The sequence below is a fragment of the Lycorma delicatula genome, chromosome 7 (genome assembly GCF_047948215.1).
Source record: "Lycorma delicatula isolate Av1 chromosome 7, ASM4794821v1, whole genome shotgun sequence".
Classification (NCBI taxonomy): Eukaryota; Metazoa; Arthropoda; class Insecta; order Hemiptera; family Fulgoridae; genus Lycorma; species Lycorma delicatula.
The window spans coordinates 130,079,605-130,088,021 of NC_134461.1; the positions used below are offsets into that span (position 1 = coordinate 130,079,605).

The 8,417-nt window shown below is 33.5% G+C and overlaps 1 protein-coding gene across 1 annotated transcript in view; it reads right to left on the minus strand.

Annotated features, from left to right (window-relative positions):
- Positions 1 to 7,983, minus strand: part of LOC142328439 (charged multivesicular body protein 3-like) — a 102,881-nt gene extending 94,898 nt beyond the window's left edge. Inside the window, exons 1-2 of the mRNA XM_075372199.1 lie at positions 7,837 to 7,983; positions 7,130 to 7,238 (exon numbers count right to left, since the gene is read on the minus strand). The gene's annotated coding sequence lies outside the window, so the exon portion shown is untranslated. The remainder of the gene's footprint in view (positions 1 to 7,129; positions 7,239 to 7,836) is intronic.
- Positions 7,984 to 8,417: the final 434 nt, after the last annotated feature.

Sequence of the window (8,417 nt, forward strand, 5' to 3'; positions counted from 1 at the left end):
CGTCAAATTACACGAATACGGTAGCCATTCAGGTTTTCCTTTGGTAGGTTAAACACTCATAAAAAGTTTGATCGAGTTATTATCTAATTTAACCCCTATCTAGCTCAAAACACAGGGATGGGTCTCGAAACAAAGGGATGTTTAAAAATAGGGTTTTAATAGGTTAAAAATAAAAATAAGAGTACCTTGTACCATTTCATAATCTTCATTAAAGAAAAATTACAAGATGGTACAGGATTAGAGTAAGTTAGGAAAACTCGCGCCAGCCTGCGTGGTGAAACCCACCGGGTCGGTCTAGCGGTGAACGTGTCTTCCCAAATCGGCTGATTTGGAAGTCGAGAGTTACAGCGTTCTAGTAAAGCCAGTTATTTTTACACGGATTTGAGTACTAGATCGTGGATAGCGGTGTTCTTTGGCGGTCGGGTTTCAATTAACCACATATGTCAGGAACGGTCGAACTGAGAACGTACAAGACTACACTTCACTTACGCTCATACATAACATCCTCTGAAGTATTATCTGAACGGTAATTACCGGAGGATAAACAGGAAAAAGAAAGCCTCCGTGGTGAGAGCGGTAGCGTCTCGGCCTTTTATCCGGCGGTCCCGGGTTCGAATCCCGGTCAGGTATGGCATTTTCACACACGCTACAAATCATTCATCTCATCCTCTGAAGAAAAAAGAAAAAAAAAGTTAGGTTAATGATAGCTTAACCGACCGGATCGGTCTAGTGATGAACGCGTCTTCCCGAATCAGCGATTTGGAAGTCGAGAGTTCCAGCGTTCAAGTCCTAGTAAAGGCAGTTAATTTGTAAAATTTATATAATATTACTATTTTGTAAAAAAATAAAAATATTTAGTTCATTTGATTTTTTAAATTCCCGTTTATTCAGTTAATAAATTAACGTTCTATTCCGCCATCATATTATTTAACGCCGTACTATTTTTCTTAGCGCAAAATATTACTTAAATTACTTACAGAGTCGGGTACAAAAATCATTTTCTATATTGCTTTTTATTTATATAAAATACTCGTATGACGAAAGATAAATTATAACTAGAAATAACTGCCTAAGCAAATACTATATCCTTCGAAACAGTTTTAAATAGGCGACAGCTAGGCGGTAAATAATGCCCACCCAGCAATTACTCAACATAGACTGTTATTCTCTTCCTTTTTGGTTTCATCACCGTAATCGCACTACACAAAGCTAGCCCGCACTTTTTTACTATCTTTGTTTTAAAAACATTTTATTTTATTTTGTTTTAATTTTTTTTTTTTTACTTGTAGCTCTATATTAACGTTGAATTATCTGGTTTAAGTCTTCAAGTAAATATTTCATTATGTTGTACTTTTAAAGTATTTTCAATAGTAATATATTTAAAATGGTATTACTTATTTAATAAATAAGTTTTACAGGCTGGTCTAGTGGTTAACTTGTAATTCAGTTGTTTAAAGCTGATGTTCAAAGTCAAAGGTATTCAGGTTCAAACCTACTAAATGTTAGTCGCTTTTATACGGATTTAAAAACTAAACCCGTGCATACTGATGTGCTTTGTACCATATGTCTCGGGAATGGTAGGCCTGAGTACCATTACTTGGGGTGATTACTTGGGGCTGAGTAGGCCATTACTTGGGGTGATAGTGCGATAATCATTGATATCTGAACGTTACAGTTTTTAAGTAATACTAACATGGTAGCCGATTACTGTTGGACATTAATTCGGGATGTGCCTGAGGCTATTTACAAAAAGAAAAGCATCAGCAAAATCATTCTAACACGTATGGCCATGCAAAATTATAAATTTTACAGATTTTAATTATATTTTCCTTTAATTTTTTTTAACCGTAATTTATTTAAAACTAAGGGTGATAGAAAAATTGTATTTACAGATTTGTAATGTACGCAAAAATGCAATTTAAGAAATGGTATCAGTGTAATCTAAGAACATAAATTTAACTATAACCTAAGACAAACAAATTTCTAGTCAAATTTAATGATTTCAAGAGGTTGTTATGATTAAATGCAATGAATATTTGGTTTCAACATAAATGCTTGTATTTCTGAAAGACAGAAACTGATAATAGCTATGGATAAATGTGACTAATAATTTTTAAATAATTTATCAAGAGGAAGAAATAATTTAAATGAATTATTTTTGTCATGATTATCACCAAATTATATTATCTCTCTCATTCTGTGTTTTCCCTTAAATTAATAAAATGGGTTGACAAATTCACCTAGCCAAAAGAATAATCCAAGAAATAAGGGATTAAGGGTAAGTAAAAATAGAAGGTGGTAATGATCTACTCAGGAGAAATGTGATAAAATAAACCCACTAAAAAGAATGCTTCAAAGTACCTTCTTGTAGAGATAGTATTCTATACCCCACTCACAATTGGACTGGACTTCCACCAGTCACAACATTCAGTACATTCAAACAGATGGAAAGGCAGATACTGCTATTTTAGAAAAGTTGGTAAAGGTACAATGATCACCAAGCACTTAAATCCTATTTTATGGAATATCAAACTTTTTGGATATCAAATAATACAAAGAAGAGGATTTTCAACTTTTTGTTGCAAGTTGTTTCACAAATGGATCCAAAGTCTTCCTTATAATTTAAAAGTAGAATTAGCTCTATGGAGGAGTTTTCAAAGAAATTGTCTAATATCTTAGATCGAGAAAGAAATGATGATATCCTAAGAAAATGGACGGAAAATCTTTTTCAGTGGATAAGAATTACACAATAGAAAATTTGGTTCTTGATTCTTGCTAGAAGGAGAAAGAAGGGTCAGCTAATGATTGTTCTAACTTTGTGGGGAAACAAGTACCGAAGGATGAAAACACTATAATACAGACCTATGGTATTTTGAGTTGTGGTAAACAGCATTCTATACAAGCTAGTGTATACGAAGCTATAATACTGTATGCTGTACCTGTCTGTGCTGATCAAGTGAGCTACACATGTTACAGGAATAGTTTGTTAAGAGCCCAAGATCTCCTATTTTTGTCTGTGATTGGTGCCTAGAGGACTGTCTCTCGAGAAACGGTCCTTGTTATTTCTGGTATTAAGTCCATTAATATTCTTGCAACCCAGTGCCAATTACATAATTATACCAAGAAGATAGACCAACTTACTTCTGGGCACATAAAAGAAATAGATGATCATGGTTTCCATTTATGGCAGGTCAGCTGGACTTAATCATTTGATGGCTGTTAAACACATGATATTTTTCGTTATGTGAGAACTAAGCAGGTAGGTAGGTGGATTTCCCCCAGTTGGTATATTATAGTTTCTTTATGGACATGGTGCTTTTTAAGATATGTTGGCCAGATTTGGTTTGATTGATTCAAGCTTGTTCCTGAGTGTAAGCCCACTGATGATGTGCGCCATGTCTTATATTTCTGCGCCAGGTAAGATGCTGAATGTACCAAAGTAGCTAGAGAGCTTGTGAGGATCAGTTCTGATTTTGATCTACAAGTCAATTAGAAAACCGAAAGGGAATAAAACATAGTTGCTGGCTTCCTTAGAATCTTAGCCCTGTGGAGGATGGTTGAGGGGATCTGAAGCTGTTGTAGATGTATAGGTAGAATAGCAACCCGGGTGACTAGAGGTCCACCGGGTGCTTACTTAGCTTACTAAACACTCGCCAGTTGCTTACTTCCCCTACAGAGGTCAGGATGTTGATAATAATTAAATGAGATTTTTTTATTATACAGGTGATCTTTCTGATTACAAACTTGACTCACATTTAATAACACTCAGATATATAAAAGCAGCATCAACGGAAAGAAAACTCATTTTCAGTGGATGGTGCAGCTGTCATATAGTTATTGATTTCGTCACTAGGGCGATGGGAGAAAAAATAGCTGCCAGGGAAGACTTTTTATGTTCTGAATTTTCACGTCTGTCAGTCTTTTATCACTGTGCATTGTAATTTTGTAAGGAACTTTGGTAAAGAAGCACTCAATGGGCCCAGGTGTCAGTAAGTGGTATTCCGACTTTAAAACAAGGGGATGCATCTGTAAGCAAAAGTCAGCCAGCTGTCCACCAATAAGCAAGGCAAATATGGAATGTGTGAGAGAGTTTCATATGAAGTCCACAGAAATCACCACCACAACCAGTAGAGATTAGACATCCCCTAACCAACTGTGGAAGATTATGAACTTTAAAGGAAACCACCAAAATGATGGATTAGGTTTGTTGAATAGTGCAACTACCAAAGAGATAAATTGGGCATGCTGCCCATGACAATAGTGAATGTTTGCATTAACCTCCATATTCCCCAGACTTTCCACCCTGAATTTTTCTCTGTGGTTTTATCAAACAACACATGTATCAGCTACCAACCAGGATCTTTACAGTTCGCATCAGAAAGGCCATTGTATTAGCGGATCGATCAATGTTACAACCTGTATTATAGGAATTGGACTGCAGATTCAATGCGTATCGCATGATAGAGGGAGCTCACATTGAGCACATGTGTTGTGATATTGTGAACCAAATGTAATACAAAGCTTTTTGCGTAATAATCCTGAATTATGTTAAAATTTTATTTTATGAAAAAAAATTCAATCGATGTATTTTTTATCTTAAATATATGTAGATTTATTGTTTTAAATTTGACCGACTTTTATTAAAACAGATTCTACTGTAATTGGTTTTCAGGATTAGATTTAATTTAAAACTTTCCGATTAATTTCATTAGGATTCTTATTCCTCTTCTGTTTTGTTGTAATAAAAAGGTAAAATTAATACTGTAGTACTGAAATAGTATAATTAAATATACAGTAATAATCAAAGAACATAAGAAAGAAGCCGTAATAAGAAAGGGAGTCTGACAAGGATGTTCCCTATCCCCGTTACTTTTTAATCTTTACATGGAAATAGCAGTTAATGATGTTAAAGAACAATTTAGATTTGGAGTAACAGTACAAGGTGAAAAGATAAAGATGCTACAATTTGCTGATGATATAGTAATTCTAGCCGAAGTAAAAAAGATTTAGAAGAAACAATAAACAGCATGGATGAAGTCCTACGCAAGAAAATAAACAAGAACAAAACAAAAGTAATGAAATGCAGTAGAAATAACAAAGATGGACCGCCGAATGTGAAAATAGGAGGAGAAAAAATTATGGAGGTAGAAGAATTTTGTTATTTGGGAAGTAGAATTACTGAAGATGGACGAAGCAGGAGCGATATAAAATGCCGAATAGCACATGCGAAATGAGCCTTCAGTAAGAAATATAATTTGTTTACAAGAAAATTATCTTAAACGTCAGGAATACATTTTTGAAAGTATATGTTTGGAGCGTCGCTTTATATGGAAGTTAAACTTGGACGATCGGAGTACCTGAGAAGAAAAGAAACAGGGTTTAAAAACCTGAAGAAATGATGTCAAATGGATGGGTGGAATTTAGAAAAGCTTGAGGAAGACGAGATAAGAAGATTTTTGAGGAGGACATCGCAAGAAGTCTGAGTAAAAAATATAAGGTAGTAAATGTAGAAGAAGAATGGGAGAATGTTAATCGGGAAATTCTTAAATCAACAGAAGCAAACTTAGGCGGAACAAAGAGAACTGGTAGAAAACCTTGGGTTTCAGACGATATATTGCAGCTGATGGATGAACGTAGAAAATATAAGAATGCTAGCGATGAAGAAAGTAAAAGGAACTATCGACAATTAACAAATACTATAAACAGGATGTGCCTACTAGCAAAAGAAGAGTGGATTAAAGAAAAGTGCTCAGAAGTGGAAAGAGAAATGAACATTGGTAAAATAGACGGAGCATACAGGAAAATTAAAATGTAATATGTGTTAAACAAAGATTGTATACCGATATATAATACGAAAGGAAAATTCGATAGGTGGGTGGAATATATTGAAGAGTTATACGGAGGAAATGAATTAGAAAATGGTGTTATAGAGTAAGAAGAGGAAGTTGAGGAGGATGAAATGGGAGAAACAATACTGAGATCTGAATTTAAGAGAGCATTAAAAGATTTGAATGTCAGAAAGCTCCTGAAATAGATGGAATACCTGTAGAATTACTGTGCAGTGCAGATGAAGAAGCAATAAATAGATTATACAAACTGTTGTGTAATATTTACGAAAAAGGGGAAGTTTCATCAGCCTTCAAAAAGAGTGTTATAGTCATGATACCAAAGATAGCAGGAGCAAAAACATGTGCAGAACAAACAAAACAATTAGCTTAACTAGTCATGCATCAAAAATCTTAACCAGAATTCTGTACAGAATTCAGAAGAGAGTAGAAGGTACAGAAGAATTCAGAAGACAGTGGAAGAAGTGTTAGAAGACCGATTTGGTTTCAGGAAAAGTATAGGGACAAGGGAAGCAATTTCAGCGCTCAGATTAATAGTAGAAGGGAGATTAAAGAAAAAACAAACTAACATACTTGGTACTTACAGATCTAGAAATGGCATTCGGTAACGTAGACTGGAATAAAATGTTCAACATTTTAAAAATGTTATAAGAAATAGAAGAACAATTGCTAACATTTACAGGAACAGTAATAATTGAAGAACGTAAGAAAGAAGCCGTAATAAGAAAGGGAGTCCGACAAGGATGTTCCCTATCCCCGTTTATCAGTTAATGATGTTAAAGAACAATTTAGATTCGGAGTAACAGTTCAAGGTGAAAAGATAAAGATGCTACGATTTGCTCATGATATAGTAATTCTAGCCAAGAGTAAAAAGGATTTAGAAGAAACAATGAATGGCATGGATGATGTTCTATGCAATAAAATAAACAAGAACGAAACGAAAGTAATGAAATGTAGTAGAAATAACAAAGATGGACCACTGAATCTGATAATAGGAGAAGAAAAGATTATGGAGGTAGAAGAATTTTGTTATTTGGGAAGTAGAATTACTAAAGACGGATGAAGCAGAATGGGATGAATCAAATATTTTTCTTCCTGAGAAAAACAAAATTATTTTTTGTTTCCCAGTGTTATTGAACAAGTCAAGTGTAAGTAACTCTAACTTTCATTATTTCACTACAGTTTTCTATTTTTACTAAAGTAATTATTTTAATTTAATGACATGCAGTAGAATATAATTTAAACAATAAAACAATACACATTGTTTTATTTAAATTGCTTACTTCATCGGCTACTTTAACTGCATCAGATGTGCCAGCTTCTTCGGCATCACTTTTTTCTTCTTGTGTTTTTTGTGTTTACTGGGCTTCTTATGTTTCTTTGAATCATTCTCTAAAAAGTACAAAGAAAAAAAACTTTTACTCATAAAATATAAAACAGGATGAGATAAAATTTATTTCATCTACCTTTATCCAATAAATTCAATAACTAATGGACTGATTTACCTAACATTTTTATTACATCTTTGTTTGAATATTCTGATAGCCAGAATCCTTTAGCAATAAAATAAATTTTATTTATTTTGCCGAAGTAATACAAGAGTCAAAATACAACATAAACCTTTATTTAGATCTGTAACTGGAGAAAATCAGGAACAGGAAAGACAATAACCAGGTCATTATCACCACAATGGAAAAGATATAGGAAAAGGATACGTTTTAAGGACTGACAGTCATACTAACGGTAGCTAAGTGTAAAGGCAATAAGCATTTATCAGACTAGCCTACGTATCATAACCTAAACTAAAAGTACTAAGATAAAATAATTAACACACTGGAAATTCATTAAAAACGATTTAAAAATTCATTTACATCCACTGACTTATTTGATAAAAATCATCTATTAATAGTGTTTACTTCATAAAAATTCGAATTTTTTTATAAAAAAAGTATAAAAATGTTTATTTTAAACATAACTCTCCATTCTTTACCTTCAATCGTATCTCTCCCCACTCTCTTAACCATGTCCCTTTATTTCACTTAATTCATTAACAATCAATTCTTATCAAAAATTTCAGTCCACTAAACAAAAAATTATAACAAAAAAAATTGTTCTCAAAGTACGCCATTGAACGCGACTAAATAAATATTATTTCATAGTCGATATTAAATAATCGTAATTCGTTGAAGATCGATTAGATTTTATGAGTCGACTAAAATTCGGACTAAGTAACATATTTTAGATACGTAGCAAAGAGAAGTATATTTTTGAGAAATATAAATAACATATTTTTTTTTTTTGTCTTCAGTCGACTGGTTTGATGCAGCTCTCCAAGATTCCCTATCTAGTGCTAGTCGTTTCATTTCGGTATACCACCTAACAATTTGTTTTACACATTCCAATCCTGGCCTGGCTGCAAAATCTTTTGCTTCAGCATGTCCTTCCAATATTAAGCGACTATTCCAGGATGCCTAATATGTGGTCTCTCTTCTTAACTATATTTTTCCAAATGCTTCTTTCTTCATCTATTTGCCGCAACACCAATACATTTGTCACTTTATCCACCCATTA